The 22,328-nt window shown below is 43.6% G+C and overlaps 1 protein-coding gene and 1 pseudogene across 8 annotated transcripts in view; both read left to right on the top strand.

Moving 5' to 3' along the window:
- LOC146425606 (protein ARK2N) overlaps positions 1-22,328 on the top strand; it is a 139,691-nt gene that overhangs the window by 9,060 nt on the left and 108,303 nt on the right. The gene's annotated exons all lie outside the window — the stretch shown is intronic.
- LOC146425607 (uncharacterized) lies at positions 2,214-17,895 on the top strand (annotated as a pseudogene).

Raw genomic sequence — 22,328 nt, 5'->3', positions numbered from 1 at the left:
TTTAGATATGAATGACACTTGGGATACATTTCTACTATAATTTTACAGGTACATTTAGGTAACTTCATTTTTTTTTGTGTGAAGCCACCCTTGGTGTTTTTAGACATCTGTATATACAGAGGTTTTAACCATTATTAGGGTTTTGTTAGAATTTTGTTGAGATGGCTGATTAGCCATAATGCATTATTGTAAATAATGACTTGTAAGCATAAGAAAAATGTAAATGATATTACAATTAACATTTTGATTACAGTAAATTCATTAGTTACTGTGCAGTCCAGTATGGCTTTTTTATGTCTGGAGTTGTCTTTCTTTGCTTGCAGGAGTTCAGGAGGTTTAGTTGATGTCTTTAGCTGTGTAGGTAGTAAATAGGTTTTTCTTGTTGCTTGAGGAGGTTTCTTCTCTTGTTGCTTGAGCAGCTTTTCTTTCACATTCAGGCACACCTAGCTTTAATCTAGTGAAAGTATACTTAAACATTTAAGGTTAAGAGAGAAATGAAACTAATACAACTTATTTTTAAGAGAACTATCTTGCTTTGTTTGAAGCAAGGCCTGAACATACAGAGGTTTTAGTGTCACTCTGTATGGGGGGCCAGGACAGGAACTGGACAATGCAGTTACTGGATTTTGAAATGGTAAGTTTGCATACTTGTAATTGTTAGATGTTTTGGAGATTTATTATAATGTATTTATTAAGTTTTATTTTGATATGTAAGGTGATGTTAGGTTTGTAAGATGTGGTTAGTTGCATGAATGTAATTTTTTATTCAATTATTCATTTAATTCATCATCTAAGAAACTCGTACAGGTTTGTTAGGACTGAATTTTATAAAATAACTAGATTATTTTTTTTGTTAAACTTTATTTTCTTTTCTCTTTACATGTTAATTTAACACTTCTGTTTACAATCTCCACGTGGTACTAACTTAAAACTGCTAATTAATTATATATTTTCTTTGTCTTTCTATGATTAGTAAGCTTTTAATTACTTATGAGTATATATTTTTAGTTTAAAACTAGACAACTTTGATTCTAGAGTTTGAAATAAATATAGCAGTGTTGTTTTTTTCTTTTGTTTGTTTTCTCTTGCAATGCTGTAGAGAGAGATATCTCTGTTTTTAATGTGTAAATGAAGAGTAGCCTGGAAGTAGTGAGGACAGGAAAACTCGGTTTCTTTTTAGCTTTTTTTTCTTTTCCAGGCAAGAGGGCTTTTAATTGCCTAATCTTTCTTTTATCAATGGTTAATTTGCATTTCAAAACCTCAGCTCTGGCTGCTCCCGGAATGGCCCTTGTGGGCAAAACATCCCAGACAATATACACTCTAAACATATACCAAAAGTCACGTTTAATTTTGCAACTGCCAAAATTTGACACAAAGAAAGGACTTTATAAATGTTAGTTTATAAAGCACAGGAGTTTAAGAAGATTTTATAGGCACATAGAAAGATGTAGCATTCAACAAGTGTTCAGCAAGATCCTGGGAGGGGACACAACCAGGCCAGCTGACCCAAATTAGCCAAAGGGATATTCCATACCATATGACGTCAGCTCAGATATATAAGCTAAGACAGAGAGGAGGAAGGGGGGCAATCATTCATGAGTCTTCACTGTTTGCCTTCCAGAGCAACTGTTATGCGTGCTGAAGCTCTGCTTCCCGGGAAATGCCCAAACATTGCTGCTAATGGGAAGTAGAGATTGACTTTTCTTTCCTTTAGCTTTTGCGCACACAAATCTCTGCTTGTTCCTTTTCTTGTACTGTAATAAAACTGCTTTATCTCACCCTGCAGGCTGTTCTCCATTGTACTCTCTCTCCTGTCCCAAAGGGAAAGGGAGTGATAGAGCAACTTAGTGGGCACCCAGCACCCAGCCAGGGTCAACCCACTACAGTCATTTTGGCACCCGAACGTGGGGCGAGATAAAGGCAGTTTTATATATTTATATATTTATATATTTATATATTTATATATTTATATATTTATATATTTATATATTTATATATTTATATATTTATATATATTACATGCTCTAATAATTGTCAGTAGCAGTTCTCAAGTAGTAACCTCCTGTGTGGCACACAGCCTTCAGCAGCCACACTGCTTATCTGTTTTGCTTAGTATGGGAACATGTTGAAACAAACAATGACTATGAATGAGTATAACTCCTTCTCTGCCCAGAATGAACTTGAATATGGATGATTTTTTACTGCAGATTTCCATGGTCATTGCAAATCCTTATATAAGCTGCCCGATATTAATAATATTAGCCAATACCATTGCTACACTATGGAATTCATGGAATTTGTCATCCTGGTACAAGAGGAAACAACCTTTGGGTGAGGAGCTGTTAAAATCTCCCCGAGGCACCCAGTTCCTGGGTGGAAAGGTGTGTGGAAGGATTCGGGCAGGTTCCTAGGGTGGTTAACACCTCCCATTGCCTGGGACTTTACTCCTGATGAGGTAAACAACCCTAACAAATTGGCCTGTCGACTGATAGAAGGGTAGAAGGGTGTCTCATTTACACCCACGAATGTGAGCAGCTTCTCACCCTGTACTGGGGCCTGGCCTGGGCCTACTGAGCCTCTGTTCAATACTCCCAGAGGACTGTAGTTGAGGCAGGAACCCAAACTGTGTTTGAGGACACTGTGGCTGAGGCAGGGACACAAACCACAACTGTGGCTGAGATAGGGACTCAAACCACAGCAACTACAGTAATTGCCCCAGTAGTGAAAACAAAAAAATGGACAGGGCAAGTTTCAGGCCCATACCACTGATTAGTCAGGGAGGAAGAAGAAGAGGAAGTAATAGTAAGAAAGGAGGAGTTAGATCAAGAGGCAGGCCCTTCAGCAAAAGAAATCAAAGGGAGTGAGGCAAGTCAATCAGGAAATTGAAGTTAATCGGTCCCTGACCTCATCAGAACTTCGAGACTTGTGAAAAGATTACAGCTGCCAGCCAGGTGAGCGGATTTCTGCCTGACTGCTGCAATGCTGGGATAATGGGGCCAACAGTCAGCAGTTAGAAGGTCATGAAGTCCAACAACTGGGATCCCTTGCTAAAGATTGCAAAATTGAAAGAGGAATTGGAAAGGAAGGAGAAATTTGCAGCCTTTGGAAATGGCTTCTCTCAAGCATGAGGGCAGAATATCCATTTAAGGAAGATTTTGTGAGATCCCCAGGGAAGTAGACCACTGCAGATGAAGGTATCCAGTACTTGAGAGAATTAGCAGTGCTGGAAGTTGTCTATAGTAATCTAAAGAATGACAATGTCTCTAAAGATCCAGAGGATGTCCCTTGTCCCTTGCCATGTGGAGGAAGGTGGTTCAAGGCACCCCTGCATCATATTCCGACAGCTTGGTAGGACTGTACTACCCGTGAATGGATACACCAACTGTAGAGATGGCATCCTCCTGGCTCTGAAATGTAGAAAAAACTTTGGGTACCTCCTCATCCCTATGAGCCAGTACCCCAGCTTTTAGGGGCAGCCCAAGAGATCGCTCCTCTCCGACCCTGGTCAGAGGGAAGGGAAGCCCCAAGAACACTCTACATAACGAACTCTGGTTCTTTCTGTATGAGCAGGGGCAGGATATGAGGACGTGGGATGGTGAACCTACCTTTAAGCTGGAAGCCCGTGTCTGTGAACTGAGAGGGAAGAGAGCTTTTAAGAAGGGGCCGCCCAAGAAGACTGTCAGTGTAGTTGCTGCAGAGAGACCAGAAGACAATCAGCGATCTCCCAGATATAAGAGAACTCCCATTTCCTTCAACCCTGATGAGGGAACTTCTAATCTGGCATCGCGAAGGTTGGATAGTGAATACTGTGACCAGGAACAGGAACAAAGGGTCCCTGCTGTGGAAAGCTGGCTTCTAGAGAAGGGACACGCAGATGTAGATAGATTGCTTCTTAACAAGCCGCTTCTTAACAATAGCCATATTCAGCCAACTATTAATTAGATACCTTCGTCCAATCAGCGATCTAAGGTCACCACGACTTTCTGCAACATAGGAGTCGTGGGGGCCGTCTAGAATGCGTTAATTGGTAACAGATATGCAGAAATCAGGCACTATAGGTAAACATAGATACATGTTAAAGCAAGTAGCCAAACTTAGGGCGTGGAAGTATATAACCAATAGTATTGTATGATTACAGAATATGCATGAGTTAGTTAACTACACTATAAAATTGTATGCTGTAAATCAATAAACTGAAGCTTGTGGTAAATTCATATTGGATTGTCAAGCCTCCGTTTCTCGGCAAATGGTGACCCCCGACGTGATACGAACAAGGGTCCTGCTCCCCATCTGGCTGGACCTTTGGGGAACAGCGTGGCTACGGCCGAGAATCCAGGCACCTGGCTCCGAACACCCCTGGAGGGTCAAAGCAGTGGGGCGCACTGATCAGACGACTGTATAGACAAGATCTGGACACTGCCGGACTTGCGAGGTGAATTTCGCACGCACCAGAGAGGAGAAGCAGCCGATAACCTCGAGGGGTTAAAGTAAGTGCGCAATTCCCTAAATCGGGATAGAGGCAAGCTGCTCTAGAGATATCATTATGCTTTTTAGAAAAGCATGGACTCAGTAAAAGCATTCTCTTACAGTTTGCTTCGCTAATCATGGTGGGACAAGCCTATGGATTTCTTACAAATCCTTTTACAGTATTCAACCTAAAAGAGTGGTTAAATTATAGAGCTGGTTTACTTCTGGAGCGAGAGCTTGCAAGGGTAGCAGCACAGAAAATTGCAGCCGCAGAGAGCAGAAAAATACCTGAGAGTTGCCGTTCTGTTTTTAACATGCAAACAACTCCGGCAGCCGCGGCGCCCCCCCACCAGGGGGGAGGGAGAATCGTAGCCCTCTATCGCTCCACCGCCGCACACACAAACCGCGGAAAAAGAACGGCAGCTTCTGCCAGATCAGAGCCACCACCCGCAAAGCCGAAACGCACCGCAGTGGCAGAAAGAGCTCAGAGCAGCCGCGCCGCCCAGGAACAGCCCCGCCGCGCGCCATGCAAACTCTGCAACCCGAGAGCGAAACGGAAGTTACTCCAACCTCGGTTTCCTGTCAACTGAAGCAGAAGGCGGAAGTCGCAGAAGGCACCCCGATGGGCGGTGCCGCTGGCTGTCCACGCCCCTTTCACCGCCTCCTGCCCACTGGAACCATCACTAACACCGACACTGGGACTGCCCCGCTGCGAATGATGCAAGCAAACACTAGCTGTGCCACGGAAGATTATTTTCAAAGCTCCAAAAATCAATTCTTAACTGTATTTTAAAGTACCCTGTTAATTGGTGCAACTAAGTTATGATTTAAACTTGTTTCCAGCTTTTACTAATGAGAAACCATTGTAACAACATAATTGTCCTGATGAACCTTAGTTACTAAAACCTTAAAGAAAAGCTAAAATTCCTTGCTAAAGCAATTTTAAAAGTGTTTATCCTAAGTATATTTTAACAAAGTTAATTTTTGAACTATTTCCTCAAAGCATCATTCATCATTAGGTGCATAATATCTTAGCTTTTAAACCAACTCAGTGTTTTAAACAAATTCAGTAAAACCCTTTTTAAAATAAAGTGAATATTAACTAAACAAAATATAAAGCTAGAGCCATTACCCTTAAATCCTTATATCAAAACATCAAATGATTTACAAAAATTATTAAATGCAATTAACTGTGTAAAACTCACCCTAAGCTTTACCCCATGTAAGTTATTTGCAGAAACATCCAAAACTACGTCACAAAGTAACTACCACACTAAATTTAAAGAAATATTTTTATCTATAAGTGTTGTTTGGGGCAGTGTTTATGTGTGTGTGAGTGTGTCTGTGTGTGTGGGTGTGACAGTGCTGTGACAAACATACTATAAATGTCCTTTGGCTTCTAAAGCATTTTTAAATTTATGGACCAGGCCTATAAGTGAAACTATACTGGATAATTTTGGCTACCTGTTGAGTGCCATTAAAATTAAGCTCAAGTAACACCTTGATAAGCTTACCTAAGACAAAAGCTAAGCAGAGTCAAGAGAATAAAAGCACCACAAATTATATTAAATTTTAAATTTTGTTAAGTTCAAACACTATTAAAGTTAAATGAATTTAGATTTTATTGCAGGTATATTATGTTGTCTGTTATTTGACATTTCATTAAGCTTAAATTCAATTAACACCAAGTTCAACTGTTACTCAATATTTGTTGTTTTAAGTTCCATTAATTTTAAATCCTAATAAGTTTGAATTCAATTATAGTTAAGCCTCTTAAATGTTGCTTTAGATAGGGTGGTGTGTATGTGTGAATATTGCAGGCCTGCTGAAAGTGTTGTTTGCTTTTGAGTGCTTTAATGTGTAGATAAAACCTGTAACTGCTGAGAGTGTGGTTTTTGATTTTGAGAGTTTTGATGTGTGAATGAAACCTAAGAGCAAAGTTCTACTGAATAGTTAAATTTCCTGTTAAATGTCTTTAGTTAAGTATAAATTCTATTAAAATTAAGTATTATTAGATGTAAATTTTAATAAGTTTTAAATTCTGTTAAGGTTAAAATTCTGTTAAGTTTTAAATTCTGTTAGAGTTAAGTTGTTAAAGTGATATCAACTTTGAATTCCATTATAGTTAAGTCCTATTTGTTAGTTTTAAATCAAATTTATTAAGATCAAGCTTTATTTTAAATTTTAAAATTGTTAGTTTATATTGTTGTTCACAAAAGCCTTGCAGTTTCATCTTCCTTGGTTAAGGTCAGATGATAGGGTCCACTGTTTTCAAGTGTTTCACCTCACCTTATATGATTATCTACCAGGATGGTAACATGATAAAACACTCTCCTTATTGGTATTAATCAAAGCTTGTTTATAAGATGCTCTAAGAAAACCCTCCCAGTTAAGGCCTGGGGCTCTGGCCAAGCCTTAGTCCTGACTGGTTGAAAAGTATGCCACCAAACCCAGGTGTTTCTGCACCAAAAATGTGATCGAGTCACCTTGACTCGCTGATTTAGACTTGTGAAAGCTGAGCCCTCTTCCAGGTAAACTTGGAATCCTTGCCCGGGAAAGGTTCTCCAAGCCCTGCCTGTGGAATGAGGTTCCCAGCAATTGCAGTCCCTGGGAGATAGCAGAGTAGTTAAACAATTGAGGATGTATTTTCTTAAATAAGCTTATTGTTTCATTCCATGTATTGTTACACCTTTGTGTCATTTTCATCTTTTTATAGAAAGAAACACATCTTGCCAAAAACAAAAACGGGGGGAGTATAACCCCTCAAGCAATTAGACAATGCAATACTTATGCTAAAATTTTATGTATAGAAAAATGTAATTTCGCTTTTTAGAACAGTTATTGTTACTGTACTGATGATTCTAGATGTGTTGTTAAGGTCATTATGTGAATTCATCAACCTTAGCTTGCCTAATCTCTGTTGTTGTAGCATAGATTCCAGTGCAGCACAAAACAAATTTGTGGGTCACCTGGGCAAATCAAACACGTACTAGTGCTTTTTGCCTTGCGCTTGCATCAGCCACTAACCCTTTTCGCACATGCTTACTTAGTATCCCAGGCTTTGATAATACTAGCTTTGCACGGTTTTCAACTAACAACTGCTCACGAGCTGCCAATGTTAGCCATTGTACTGCTCTCTTGTTGTCGGGTCTTAATACCTCATTGCCATGAGATCCTCAGGAGTTGGATCTCTTGGGGAGCCGAGCTCTTAATGCAAGTAGCAATGAAACAGGCTGCATAACTTTTGGTAGCCCCATAGTGATTCCTAACAGCACCTGGTTGACTCCCCATACGGCAGAATATGCTAACATCTCTGCCCAATGTGGTCCACATGGAAGTTATGGCCGGGGCAGTAGTTATATACAAATTTGGGCCAATAAAAGTGCCCTTGCCCTTCCATCAGGTGTGTTTCTCATTTGTGGAGACCGTGCATGGCAGGGAGTTCCGAAAGGTGCTTATGGGGGACCATGTTATTTGGGCAAACTCACTTTACTTGCCATGAATAAAACCACTGCAGCCAATTTAATGCGGTCCAGAAAGAGACGCAGTCTTACTTTGGATGCAAACTGCAATGATAAAGTAAGCCTATGGAATAAACCGTCTCGGGTTTTTGATGGCCTATTCGGAATTCCATGGGGTAACTGGGGTATAACAGGATGGCTTCGCTATATCTTGCAAGTAGGATTAGTGATTTTACTTGTCCTTGTTAGCATAGCTGTTATTCTACCTTGTGCCTTGCAATGCTTGAAAAAATCATTATCACAGACAGTGAATCAGCTTTGGCTCGCACAAACGCGTAAAGAAAACAGGGGAATTGTGGAAAGCTGGCTTCTAGAGAAGGGACACGCAGATGTAGATAGATTGCTTCTTAACAAGCCGCTTCTTAACAATAGCCATATTCAGCCAACTATTAATTAGATACCTTCGTCCAATCAGCGATCTAAGGTCACCACGACTTTCTGCAACATAGGAGTCGTGGGGGCCGTCTAGAATGCGTTAATTGGTAACAGATATGCAGAAATCAGGCACTATAGGTAAACATAGATACATGTTAAAGCAAGTAGCCAAACTTAGGGCGTGGAAGTATATAACCAATAGTATTGTATGATTACAGAATATGCATGAGTTAGTTAACTACACTATAAAATTGTATGCTGTAATTCAATAAACTGAAGCTTGTGGTAAATTCATATTGGATTGTCAAGCCTCCGTTTCTCGGCACCCTGCCTCTGGCCAGGAGGAGGAAAGGGATGACTGAGTATACTGGACTGTGTCGATTCAATGGCCTGGCACATTGGATACACAGAAGTATAAGGCTTTAGTAGACACCGGTGCACAATGTACACTGATGCCATCAAGGCACAAGAGTGCAGAACCTACCTGGATCTCTGGAGTGACAGGAGGATGCTAGGAGTTGTAGCATTGGGGAGCAAAAGCACGAGACCCCCTTTAGATGGTATGCAGGGATCTGTTTATTAGCAAGAGAACAAGTATTTTTATCCCATCCATTTCACGGGCTAGCCACGGATTGGCTGTGCAGCTGTCAATCCCGCACTTTCCCATCCAATCACCATGCAGTGTCCATGCATTTTGCTGGCCAATCCCAGCCTCTCGCAGGAGGCATTTGGGCGGACCTAACAGCCATCTCCCACATCTCCCCTTTCTTTGTTTATTCCATGAAAAGACAAACTGTATCCTAAAACTGAGGTTATTTAGAAAAATCTGAGCAAATAATAAGGCAACAATGTTTTAAAAACATTAACATGAACAATACCAATCAGGATGGGGCAACAAACGGTCGCACACACTGTGAAGGAACCCGTTTCACGTGGTGACCTGTGAAGATATAAGCATAACCTCTGCACCATGTTGGTAGATCTAGAGGTCTTTCCCATTGCCCTGTTAGCAGGTTTTTTTATATCACTGGAGGTCTGGGATGAGCCTTTGTATCAAAAGAATATTGTCTCTCACATGCTGTTTGGGCAGCATCATCTTGATTAAAAAAATTAAGAATATACAAGGCCTTTGCCAATCTGTCATGTGGGCCTCCCAACTCCCCCTTCTTTTGTTTTTCAAGCATAGTTTTCAATGTCCTGTGGGAGAGTGGGGAATACCTGTGTTGTGGGAGACACCCCACTGTTGTAAGAATTGATGAGTATGTTCCGAGGTGTAAGATGGGCTATTAGTTTTAATAGTGTTTGGGAGACCTAAAATGCTAAAGCAAGTTAGCCAGTGTCAAGTGACATCACGGGCCTTTTCTCCAGTGTGTGTGGTTGCCATTGAAAATGACAATAAGTGTTTAACTCTGTAAAAACAAAAAGGAGATAAGAGAGCTTTCTAAACAAATGGAGAATCATTTACAGTATTAGTGGTTTCTGTATTTTCCAATTAAAATCTGTACCAAGGTGTCCCCCGGTCAGACGTTTTGCTTGGCTCTGGAGCATCTGCAGCTGCTCCCTGCCTTTTAGAAACAACCATGCTAATAGTTGCAAAGGATAAAGCAGCAAAGGTTGAAACTTTAGGATGCAAAGGTATGGTAAAGAAAAACAGTCTTCCAGATCTATAACTACTAGTCTAATTGATGGGAGTCGTTGCAGGTGGTGGAAGTCCAGGATGCATAGTACAGGTGTGTTAAAACATCCCTTCCCCATAATGTACATGGTATGTTAGCAGTAAATGGTGCAATCTGAACAGTTTGCCTGTCGGAGCCAATAACAAGCCAGAGGTGTGTACTCTTTAGGGCGCTGCATTCCTCCTACCCTGATTAGGGTCGAGGTGGAGTTAATTGTGGGCCAATCAATATGCCATTCATTGCTTTTTATGATGGAGACATCTGCTGTATACCTTTAAATTTTCTTCTATCTATGCTACATACCAGGGTTGGCTGAGCTGTTGTGATACTAAACGCTGACCTGCAGGTACAAAGCAAGGTGGCATGGGGGTCCGCAACATTATCTTTATTTCACCCTCATAATCTGAATCAATAACACCAGGTAACACAAAAAGACTCAATCGAGTGGTGGAAGAACATCCAATTAATAATGCATGCATGTAATTTCCAAGTGGTCCCCACACTCCTGTAGGAATTAAATGCATCGAGGTGGTATTAGCAACTATAAAAGGAACCTAGGTGTCTTTACTTGAAATTTTAACAAAAAACAGACTGGTTCTGACAATAGTTAAGACAAATTGTAACATGTAGGTCCATGTAGCAATGCTACAGGTGTTGTGCAGCTCGGTCGCTGTGCTTGGTGTGCACTCATTGCTGCTGCCATGTGCACACTCTGATGACGTCACAGCCAGAGTTGTCTCTTCCGTGTCCTGTGCCGCCAACAAGGGGTTGGGTGGTGCCAGCAGTTGCCATCTGCTGAGGCGCAGGGCATCTGCGCGGAGTTTTAGGGACTACCTTTTTTGATTCTGTGGGGCATGCAGACCCATCCCCCGCTGGCAACACTTGGTAGCCCAATGTCTCCCTTTTCCGCATTGGGGACAATCCCTAGTAGGTAGTTTTGTACCCCCTTTTGATGTGGACAGTCTCTTTTAAAGTGACCACACAAGCCACATTTAAAGCAACTTCCCACTTCCACCCCTGGAACCCGGAGGTGTGCGACAAAAGCTGTGGTGAGGCAAGCAGCAGAACCCTCATTTTGTCATGCCCTGACCATGTCTGCAATATCACAAGTATGCAGATTGCGAACAGTGAGCAATGCTTTCCTACACTTGTCATTTGCATTTGCAAAAACAAGCTGCTGTAACAAAATAGTCCTGGCTTCATCTTTATCAGCTTGCTGAAAGATCATGGCTTTCAGTCTATCAAGGAACTTGATAGATTGGATGATTCCATTGGACCCTGCAAAATCTTAGGAAAAGACATGTTAGCATTGATGCCTGCCCCTGGGAGCCTGCACAGAGCCTGCAGAGCTAGGTGTGTGATGATGTCATAGACATCACGTGAATAGTCTGTCTGTGCTGCTGAAGTTGCATGTGGACCCTCCCCTGTCAGCTGAGTTACGACAACAGGTGGATTTCTGCTCTGCAATGTGTCTGCCTGAGTCATACACGGTTCCTGGTAGTCTGTAAGCCATAACACGAACTGCGTCATGGATAAAATCATTTTCATTATGCTTTTCCAATCTTTAGGGGTAAGAACATAGGTAGTACTTATGGACTCCAAGTAACTTGAAACATGATGGGAAGTTAAACCGCTTTCCTTTACCAATGCCTTCAGTTCTTTAATAACTTTATAATCTTAAGTCCTTATGATAAGGGTGCAGATTCTGTGCATAGATAACAGGACAGGCTGTAACAACGTCTGAGTCATCCTCTTTAATCGCCTCTTCTTTGCATTTCTCCCAGCGTGGCACGGCAACATTGTCGTCATGGTAATGTGGTACTTCACTAATACCACTTTGTGTGGAACACGGAACCGTATCTCGGCAGTGCGGTGCAGCGCTGGTGCCTGCACAGTCAGTGCCTCCGCAGCTGGCAACTCCATGGCTGGCGCATGTGGCGCCACCACTGCTGTTGCATGGGCTCCCAGCGCAGCACAGGCTGCTGCCGCCACGGGCTTCTGCCGCCACAGCACAGGCTTCTACCACAGCCACGAGGTCTGCCCCCCTGGTGCGGGCTGCCACTGGGGCCGTCGCGCATGCCTGTGCAGTTGGGCCCACCACCCACGCCGAAACCCACGCCACCATGCGGACTCCAATCGCCTCTGGCACTGCATCCCCCCTGCATCTCTGCCCACGCTGTGTCCCACTCTCACTGTTCTGCAGGGGGTGCGAATCTGTCTCCTGTTCAGCATCTGAGGGCCCTGGGTAAGCACAGAGGGGGTGGATGGCTTCTACAAAATGGCGTCTCACGCCAGTTTCAAATTCAAAATGGCGCTTCTTGGTGCACTTTCTTTCAGGAGCCACCATCATCATAGCCCATGTAGAGACATGGCTACAAGCCTGGAATTTGCCATTTCTGGCGATATCGAAGAGTCTCTGTTTCACTATCTGCCAGGTTTTAACATGCATAGACATCCAGTTCTGCAAGGTATGGAACTTTGCATTGGAGATGTGTTTTTGCTGATGATGCTGGAGCCTTTTAATAAAATCCAGGGTCAGCTTTTGCTCCAGGGATATTTCTCCTCCCATTCTTCTCTGCTGCTCACCTGTAATATAGGTGTGGGTTGGTTCTTTTCCCAGGATTTTATTTAAATCCTTAGTCTAGCAGGGAGAATGCTACTGGTGCAGTCTACTTCTTTCCACTGCCTTTCATAAGTCCATGTTCAGGTGCCATATGTAGCATTGGGGAGCAAAAGCATGAGACCCCCTTGAGATGGTATGCAGGGATCTGTTTATTAGCAAGAGAACAAGTATTTTTATCCCATCCATTTCTCTGGCTAGCCACGGATTGGCTGTGTGACTGTCAATCACACACTTTCCTATCCAATCACCATGCAGTGTCCATGTGTCTCGCTGATCAATCCCAGCCTCTCGCAGGAGGCATTTGGGTGGACCTAGCTATCTCCCACAAGGAGTTGCCTGTATTAGAGGCTGAGGTGAGCTTAACAGGGGACAGATGGCAAAAGCACCCCATTGTGACTGGCCCAGAGGCATCTTGTATCCTTGCCATTGACTACCTCAGAAGAGGATACTTCAAGGATCTGAAAGGGTATCGATGGGCTTTTGGTATAGCTACAGTGAATACAGAGAAGATCAGTTATCCACCCTGCCTGGCCTCTCAGAAGACCTCTTCATTGTAGGATTGCTGAAGGTGGAAGACCAGCAAGTACCAATTGCTACCAGGACAGTGCACTGGCGGCAGTATCGCACAAACCGAGACTCTGTAACTCCTATCCATGAACTAATTCGTCAACTGAAGAGCCAAGGAGTAATCAGCAGAACCCACTTGCCCTTCAACAGCCCCATATGGCCAGTGTGGAAGTCAAATGGAGAATGGAGACTGACAGTAGACTATCAGGGCCTGAATTAAGTCACACCACCTCTTAAGTGCTGCTGTACCAGACATGTTGGACCTCCAATATGAGCTGGAGTCAAAAACTGCCAAAATTTATGTCACAAGTGACATCGCTAATGCATTTTTCTCAGTTCCTCTGGTGGCAGAGTGCAGACCACAATTTGCTTTCACCTGTGTCTTGGTTTGAAAGACAGGCGTCTGCTAAGAGATGTGGAACCCTCCCTTAGGACAGAGAATGTGATCTCCCTTCCCTCCGAATTATTTTAATTTTGAAATCAAGGGCTTTCAGGCAAAGGTATGGGAAAAGGAATAACAGTTCTTTACTAGTATCTATAAACAAGCAATAACAAGAATAACAACAACAAATAGAACTAGAAACCGGTAGCAGATGTCTTTTTGAGCTGCTGAGCACTTTCCCGTGTGGTGTAATCACGGTCGCAAGCAGCAGGGGCGCTATTGAGCTCCTGGCCAGGCAGGGCAGGTGCAATGACTCCCGAGCGGCTGCAGGTGGTGCTGTGGCGCAGGGTCAGGTCAGCCTCACGCAGCTGGTAATGGCAGATGGGCTGAGAAGCAGGCAGGCAGGCAGGCAGCTTGGGGTGGCAAAGCGGGGCGGTAGAGGCAGGGGCTGGCTCTCTCCCGGGCTAGCCAGTGAGGTTGCAGGGACTCTGGAGTTACAGCAGACGCCACGGTCTCGTGCCAGGCGGGTGGCAGGGACAGCTGGACTCCCCCGCAGCTGCTGCAAAAACGCAGCTGGGAGAGCCTGCACTCCCAGTGGGGAAAGAGGTTGAATCCCACGCCTTTTCCCCAGCCAGAAGGAGAAGGCAGAACACAGTTGGATCTCCCGCGGTCGCAACCAGAAGCAATAGTAGCTGCTTTCCTCCCGGTGTCCAACAGATGAGTGCCGGTCCCAATGGCCGGCTGCCTCTTCCCCTTGCCCCACCTAGCACAGCCTTTTGTCTTTTACAAAAGAATTGATGGCTCTAATCACCCAGATATTTGTTGCTTAGTAACAGGGATGGAGAAAAAATTCCAATGCCCCCAACCTCCGACAACCTGGAGGGGTGTCCAATACACCCGGAAAAGACTGCCCCAGGGGTGGAAACCCAGCCCCACCATCTGCCATGGCCTGGTCCAGACTGCTTTGGAGCAGGGTGGAGCTCCAGAACACCTACAATATATTGATGATATCATTGTGTGGGGCGATACAGCAGAAGAAGTTTTTGAGAAGGGAAGGGAAATAATCCAAATTCTTCTGAAAGCTGGGCTTGCCATAAAACAAAGTTAGGTAAAGGGACCTGCACAGGAGGTCCAGTTCTTGGGAATGAAATGGCAGGATGGACACCATCATGTGCCTACAGAGATGGTTGACAAAATTGCAACTATGTCTCCAGCAGCTAATAAGAAGGAAACACAAGCTTTCCTGGGCCTTGTGGGGTTCTGGAGAATGCACATTCCAGGTTATAGTCAGCTTGTAAGCCCCCTCTATCGAGTTATCCAGAAGAAGAATCACTTTGAGTGGGGTCTTGCACAACTAAAGGCCTTTGAGCAGATGAAACAGGGAATAGCTTGTGCGGTAGCTCTTGGGCCAGTTCGGACAGGACCAGACATGCAAAATATCCGCTACACTGCAGCTGGGGAGCAGGGCCTCACCTGGAGCATCTGGCAAAGGACCCCAGGACAAACCCAAGGTCGACCATTAGGGTTTTGGAGCTGGAATTATCAAAGTACAGAAGCCCACTATACTCCAACTGAAAAAGAGATACTAGCAGTTTATGAGGGGGTTTGAGCCACCTCAGAAGTTTTTGGGACAGAAGCGTGTCTCCTCTTGGCGCTGCGGTTGCCCGTCTTGCCCTGGATGTTCAAAGGAAACACCCCTCAACACATCACACAACCAGCTCTACATGGAGTAAGTGGGTAGCATTAATTACACAATGAGCCCGAATGGGAAAACCCAATTTCCCAGGAATTCTAGAAGATATTCTGGATTGGCCAGAAGCCTGAGATTTTGGAGCATTGCCTGAGAAGGTGACTCGTGCCCAAGAAGCACCACCATATAATGAGTTACCAGAAAGCAAAAGAGGCTATGCTTTATTTACTGATGGATCCTGCTGTGTGATAGGAAACCATCAAAGGTGGAAAGCTGCTGTGTGGAGTCCCACACAACAAGTCATTGAGGCTGCAGAAGGGGAAGGTGAATCAAGCCAATTTGCATAGGTGAAAGCCATTTAACTAGCCCTAGAGATTGCCAAGCGAGAAAAGTGGCCCATTCTTCATCTCTATACTGACTCTTGGATGGTGGCTAATACCTTATGGGGGTGGCTGCAGCAATGGAAGAAGACCAACTGGCAACTCAGGGGTAAACCCATCTGGGCTGCTGCATTGTGGCAGGCCATCCCTGCACAGGTAGAAAACACGATTCTGAAAGTACATAATGTAGATGTGCACATGCCCAGAAGTCATGCCACTGAAGAACATCAAAACAACAAATGGGTAGATAAAGCCACCAAAATTTGGATAGCTCAGGTGAACCTAGATTTGGAAAGAAAGGGTGAGCTGTTTATAGCCCGATGGGCCCATGAAACATCAGGGCATCTCAGAAGAGATGCAACATACAGACGGGCTTGTGATCAAGGGGTTGACCTGACCATGGAGGCCATTACACAGGTTATCCACCAGTGTGAAACGTGCTGCCATCAAGCGAGCCACACGAGTGAAGCCTCTCTGGAATAGAGGGCGGTGGCTGGGTTTCCAGTATGGCGAGGCCTGGCAGATTGATTACATTGGGCCATTGCCATGAACTCGCCAAGGCAAGTGTTATATACTCACCGTGGTAGAGGCAACAACCAGCTGGTTGGAAACATACCCAGTAAACCATACCATTGCCCGGAACACGATCTCAGGTCTTTAAAGACACATTTCATGGCAACATGGAACCCCAGAAAGAATCAAGTCAGATAATTGGACTCATTTTTGGAATAATCTTATAAGCTCCTGGGCAAGGAGACATGGCATTAAGTGGATATATCATATTTCCTACCATCCACAGGCTTCTGGGAAGATTGAAAGGTATAATGGGCTGCTGAAAACTATGTTAAGGGCATTAGGTAATGGGACATGGAAGCACTGGGATGTGAACTTAGCAGAAGCCACTTGGCTGGTCAACACAAAGGGATCTGCTAACTGCCCTGCTCCCACTCAAACTAAGCCCTTAGACACTGTGGAAGGAGACAAGGTCCCTGTATTACACATGGGGAAGTAGCTGGGAAAGTCAGTGTGGATTTCTTCCCCCATGGGAAAAGGCAAACCCATTCGTGGGATTGTCTTTGCCCAAGGACCAGGGTGTACTTGGTGGTTAATGAGTGAGGATGAGAGACCCGGTGTGGGCCTCAAGGAGATTTAACGTTGGGGTAAGAATAATCTATGGTGTAAGTTGTATGTTGCAGGAGGTAAAGTAGCAGCAGTGACATGAACTGATGAAGAAGGAATTTTGCAAGGAGTAAGAATGTGATGATGAGCCGGGACAGTGTCAGTGCCCAACCATCAAGTGCACTACTTCTCCTGTCCTGACCCCTCATCCTCCTGAAATGGAGACCCGGGGGGATGTTAAAGGACAGGTTATAGTAGTTAATGAAAATAATGTATGTTTGGGTATAGAGATGGTTTAAGGATGTAGTTCAAGCTGTATGTGTAGGTAAGAAAGGATTGTTGGAGGGTAGGATTTGTTCATTTTGTTTTCTTTCTCTTCGGGAATTTTTGACCCATCTGTTGCTAAGACACTTTAACTCTCGGTACTTAAGAGAGTTACCAAGTTACCAAGCTCAGGAGGAGGGCACCTGGCTGCATTCCTCCTATCCCAGGGTTTTTCTGGGGGAAGGAGAAATATCAGGAGGACCTGGGCTAAGAAAAAGAGAGTTGAAGGCAGCCTCTCGCTCTCTTGCTTCTGGGGCACCGGAGGAGACAGCCGAGCTTCTGCAGCTGGGAGTGGTTTCTCTGTGACCGCCGGAGCCCAGCATCTGCAGTTCTTCCTTACTGGGTGAGCTTTTGTTTTGTAAGAGCAGCCATTTAAACTGGGACTTTTATTAGCACCACATTTGACTAGGGAGGACTTTTACCATTCACTCGGGTGCCTCAGGGAAAACCTGGGGGCCCTTCCCTCTACGGAAGAGTCCGGCTGCCGCTCTCTAGCCCTGCGACTTTCCTGCCACTTACTCGGATTGCTTTTCTGCTACACCGTAGACCCGCATCCCCCGCCTGCCTGGACACGCTGCAGCTCCTGCCACAGCTGTGGTGTTTCTGCCACTTTTGCTGGCTAGCCCAGGTAAGCCAGTCCTGCCGCTCCAGCTCGCTGCTCTGAGCTCCCTGCTGCGCGCCGTCCTGCTGTCCAGCATCCTGCTGTCCAGCCTGCCCGCCATTAGCCACATGAGACAAGGCGCTGACCTCACGCCGCAGCGCCCCCTGTAGTTGCGCAGGAGTCATCGCACCTGCCCTTCCTGGCTGAGAGCTCAACAGCGCCCCTGCTGGCTGTGACTGTAACTGCACCAAAGGGAAGAGTGCCTGGCAGCCCAGAGAAAGCTGCCACTGGGTTTCTGGTTTTTGTTTGTTGTTTGCTACTGTTGTTGTTGCTTGTTTGCTTTGTTATAGATACTAGTAAAGAACTGTTATTCTTTTTCCCATATCTTTGCCTGAAAGCCCTTGATTCCAAATTTATAATAATTCATAGGGAAGGGGGGGGGTCATATTCTCTATTCTAAGGGAGGTTCCCACCCTCTCTAACAGACACCTGTCTTTCAAACCAAGACAAGGATTCCAGTAATGAGAAATACATATAATGGAAAAATTGGAAGATATACAGAATTTATGGGATGTGAGTATGATGCAAATGGTATGGAATAAGGGGTGGAGATTGTATTGGGTCTGACTGTGGTAAAGCTCGCAGCCCTCCCAGTGCTGTTCTTTGCATTAGTAGCTGGAAGGGTCTTGATAACAGACCAGTGTTTTGGCTACTGCTGAGCAGCGCTGCCCCTCTGACATTCCTTTCCTCCATCAAAGGGATGGGAGTGGGCAAGATCCTGGGAGGGGATGCAATCAGGCCAGCTGACCCAAATTAACCAAAGGGATATTCCATACCATATGACATCAGCTCAGATATATAAGCTAAGACAGAGGGGAGGGAGGAAGGGGGACATTCATTAGTCTTCACTGTTTGCCTTCCGGAACATCCATTATGCGTGCTGAAGCTCTGCTTCTTGGGAAGTGCCTGAACATCACTGATAATGGGAAGTAGAGATTGACTTTTTTTTCCTTTAGCTTTTTGATTTGCCCCAATTGAGCCCAGAGACACTTCAGAGGCAAAGTCAGAGAAGTGGGTATTTGCTTTATTCGGTGCACCAGGTGTGGGGGAGAATTCTCTCCTCTGAACACACACCTCGGTACCTCCAAAGACACAGTGTTATAGGTAAAATTCATGAATATTCATCACATTCCCCAGGATAGGAGTGGTTATACAAATAATTTCTCTGAAGTCATTAATATTATTAGCATGTGCCTCACGCCTGCTCCTTATGTCCCAGTGGCCTTTGGAGACTCCCAAAAACCCCTCCAGGATGAAGATCCTAGTAGTCTTCATCGCAATGCACTTTTCACCTTTCTCTCTTGAGCATGCGCTGTCCTTCATGAGATGATTCAGCAGTTTCTGTGCTGGCTTCAAAGGATTCTTGTCCCTCTTATCTTGATAAGATTAAGGGAATCCTGTTTTTCTAGGTTTTAGAATTCACATATTCTGTCTCTCAATAGTTAACTTGAGTTACCTGTTTGACCACTCCTTTCTCATTTTTCACGCGCAAATCTCTGCTTGTTCCTTTTCTTGTACTGTAATAAAACTGCTTTATCTCACCCTGCAGGCTGTTCTCCATCTTACTCTCTCTCCTGTCCCAAAGGGAAAGGGAGTGATAGAGCGACTTAGTGGGCACCTGGCACTCAGCCAGGGTCAACCCACTACAGAAGGTGTGATCATAAAATATTTACAAGCTTTAGTGACTTAATATCTTGTAACTCATCTTCACTAAATGGTTGTCATAAATCTATGCCACTTCTAGTTCAGTGCCTTGAGCTCTTAGATAGCTATAAGGGATGGAGAGATGCTGGTGAGTCGCTATGGGAGCTACAGAAGTGCGTTTAAGACAGCCAGGTTGGTTGTAGTGTCAGTTAAGTAGGCAGCGCTGTTACTGAAGAGGAATGTTACAGAGAATCTGACAAAACAGCTCTCTTATCTGCTGAGAGTCAGATGTCAAGAGTTGTGCAATTTTGGAGCGGTGTTCTGCAAGATCAGATGAATCGCCAATGTTCTCCCTCGCTCCAGGCCTGTGGCTGCTGTCTGTTGGGCAAGATGCTCACCTTGCTGTCCTTCTGTACCCTGACTGATCTCATTCGGTCAACTAGCCAAGGTGCACAGCTTTCTTCTGGGAAGTTGAATTACAAAAGGAATTGATGTTGGCTCACTGCCCCAGCAGGTAGGCAGTTCTGTCTCTTTACAGTGTCAGTGAACTTTGAGATGAAAAGGGCTCCTGTAACTGCAGCTTGTGCCTCATGGCACTCATTTCTGCTTCAATATTTCCAAATAACAGCAATAGCAAGGTACATTTGTGCAATAAAAGCAAAAAGGCAAAAATCAGTTCAGTATCAGTCTGTGCTGGACTAGCTTTGATATTTTTTGGGAGACAGCATGAGACCTTTTCAAATGAATACTGCAGTAGTGAGATAGGTTTACTACTTTGAAGTTACATTGCAGTTTTCCTGATCTTCTAAGTGGAGCTATTAGTGAATAATTCAATGATTGCTTTCAGGATATTTCAGATAAATGTTCGTAATCTGAGAAGTATGATTAATTTATTACTGTTTGCCCAAGCAATTTAAAATGTGGCTTTTTTGTGAGCATTACTTTATTGACCACAGTAGAACAATAGATAAATATTTATTTAAAAGAGGAGGTCTATTTATATAGAACAGCATGAACCAGCAGAGGAAGCACAGAATACATTTCCTTTGAATAACAGAAATGGATAGGTAAAGTGGGAAAATTTGTTAAAATCTTAGACATGGTACATCCTTATGATGATCCTCTGTAGGGTGATCTTCTGCAAACTAATATATAGCAGAGAGAAAAAGAAACAAAGTATGGCTCTCCTAGCATTGACTTCTGCTACTGGTTTTGTTGATAGAATAATGAAAAATCTAAGAGTGAGTCACTATAATTTTTAAGAACAGATAGTAATAAAGCTATGCCCCCTCTAATTTTTAGAGTAGAGAGCCTTGTAGTCTTTAAATTACTGCGCACTTTAAAAATATGGTTTCACCATGAAAAAGAATTGAGATTTTTAGAAGGCTAAGTGCAGCCAACCTTATGTGCTTTTATCTGTGTGCTAATGAATTTATTTTTACTAGGACTGTGATTTTTTTTTCTTTTTTCCTTTTTTTTTTTTTCATTATGGGATTCCAATGCAGCTGGTGAATGGGTGAATGCTTCTGGAAGCCTGTGTGCAGACTTATAAACTAACCCATAGCTGGTAGTTACCTTTAATTTGAACAGAATACATGCATGCAACGCAAAAACCTGTATTTAAATGTATTGTTTCCTATTTACAATGAAAAATGTTGCTTTTCAAGGTTGCAAAGCATGCTTTGCAAAGCTTTGTTTTAACACATATACTTGTAATTTTTATTCAGTCTTAGATAATTTGCATATTCAGCCTGTTGAGCACTCGGTGGGAACAGCCTATTTTTAACCTTTATTTATGCAAAACCAGTTGAAACATAACATTAGTTTAATATTTTCTTCTTTTGTTTCACTCTGCAATTCTTTTACTGTGTTGTTCCAAAGGGTCCTATTCTTTAAGATTGCTAGCAGGCCTGATTTATGAATCATCTGATAAAGACCCAGCTCCACTTCCAGAGATATGCCTTAGGTAGAATTGTATGTCAGTGAGTCAGCTTTAGGGCGGAATTTTCAAAGGAGCACAATATAAATTACACAGTATCCCTGTAGGGATGGCTTAGTGTTATGAAAAATCTGCTCTAGAGCATTGTGCACACACATTCACACAGAGCTGAGTCAACTGTCTTGAGTTCAGTTGAGTGAGTGCTGGTCACACTGCTGTTGTTTTAAGTGCATGGGTATGTGTGACACTTATGAGAAAATAAAAAAGAATGTATGCCATCTTGGGGAAGAGATGAACAAGTCCAAAAGACAGCATTTGAGAGGTCCAGAGAATGTTTGTATTTCTACATTTGTTTGGATGCAGATTAGTTTTTTTCTGATAGAGATCTAATTATTAGGATTTATTAGTTTTTAGTTACTTAGACATTTTGCTGTTTGGCATAGGGTGATGGCTTTAAACTGAAAGAGGAGAGGTTTAGATTAGTTAGGAAGAAATTCCTTACTGTGATGGTGATGAGGCACTGGAGCAGGTTTCCCAGAAAAATTGTGGTTGCCCTATCCCTGGAAGCGTTCAAGGCCAGGTTGGATGGGGCTTGGAGCAACCTGATCTAGTGGAAGGTGTCCCTATGCATGGCAGAGGGGTTGGAATGAGATGAGCTTTAATATCCTTTCCAACCCAAACCATTCTGTGATTCTACGATATCTGTATGTGTTATTTGTACAAGAATGTCACTGGTGAGTTCACTGAATTACGCGTGCTGGCCTTTAATGGAAAGGAAGGCAATTCGAGAAGATTCTATGAAGTGGACTTGTGCATTACAATCAATTCTTCAGTACCCAGATTGTGTGCTTTTTTCATTTAAACAGTTGCTAGAACTGGCATAAGAAGGTGATACAGTTGTAAGCAGGGAAAAAGAAGTGGTCTGTTGAACTCTGATTAGGAGGAAATGTGTTAGTAATA

The sequence above is a fragment of the Lichenostomus cassidix genome, chromosome W (genome assembly GCF_008360975.1).
Source record: "Lichenostomus cassidix isolate B80296 chromosome W, HeHo_3.0, whole genome shotgun sequence".
NCBI classification, from domain to species: Eukaryota; Metazoa; Chordata; class Aves; order Passeriformes; family Meliphagidae; genus Lichenostomus; species Lichenostomus cassidix.
Note: the sequence above shows the minus strand (reverse complement) of the source record. Positions and strands in the feature narration are given on the sequence as shown.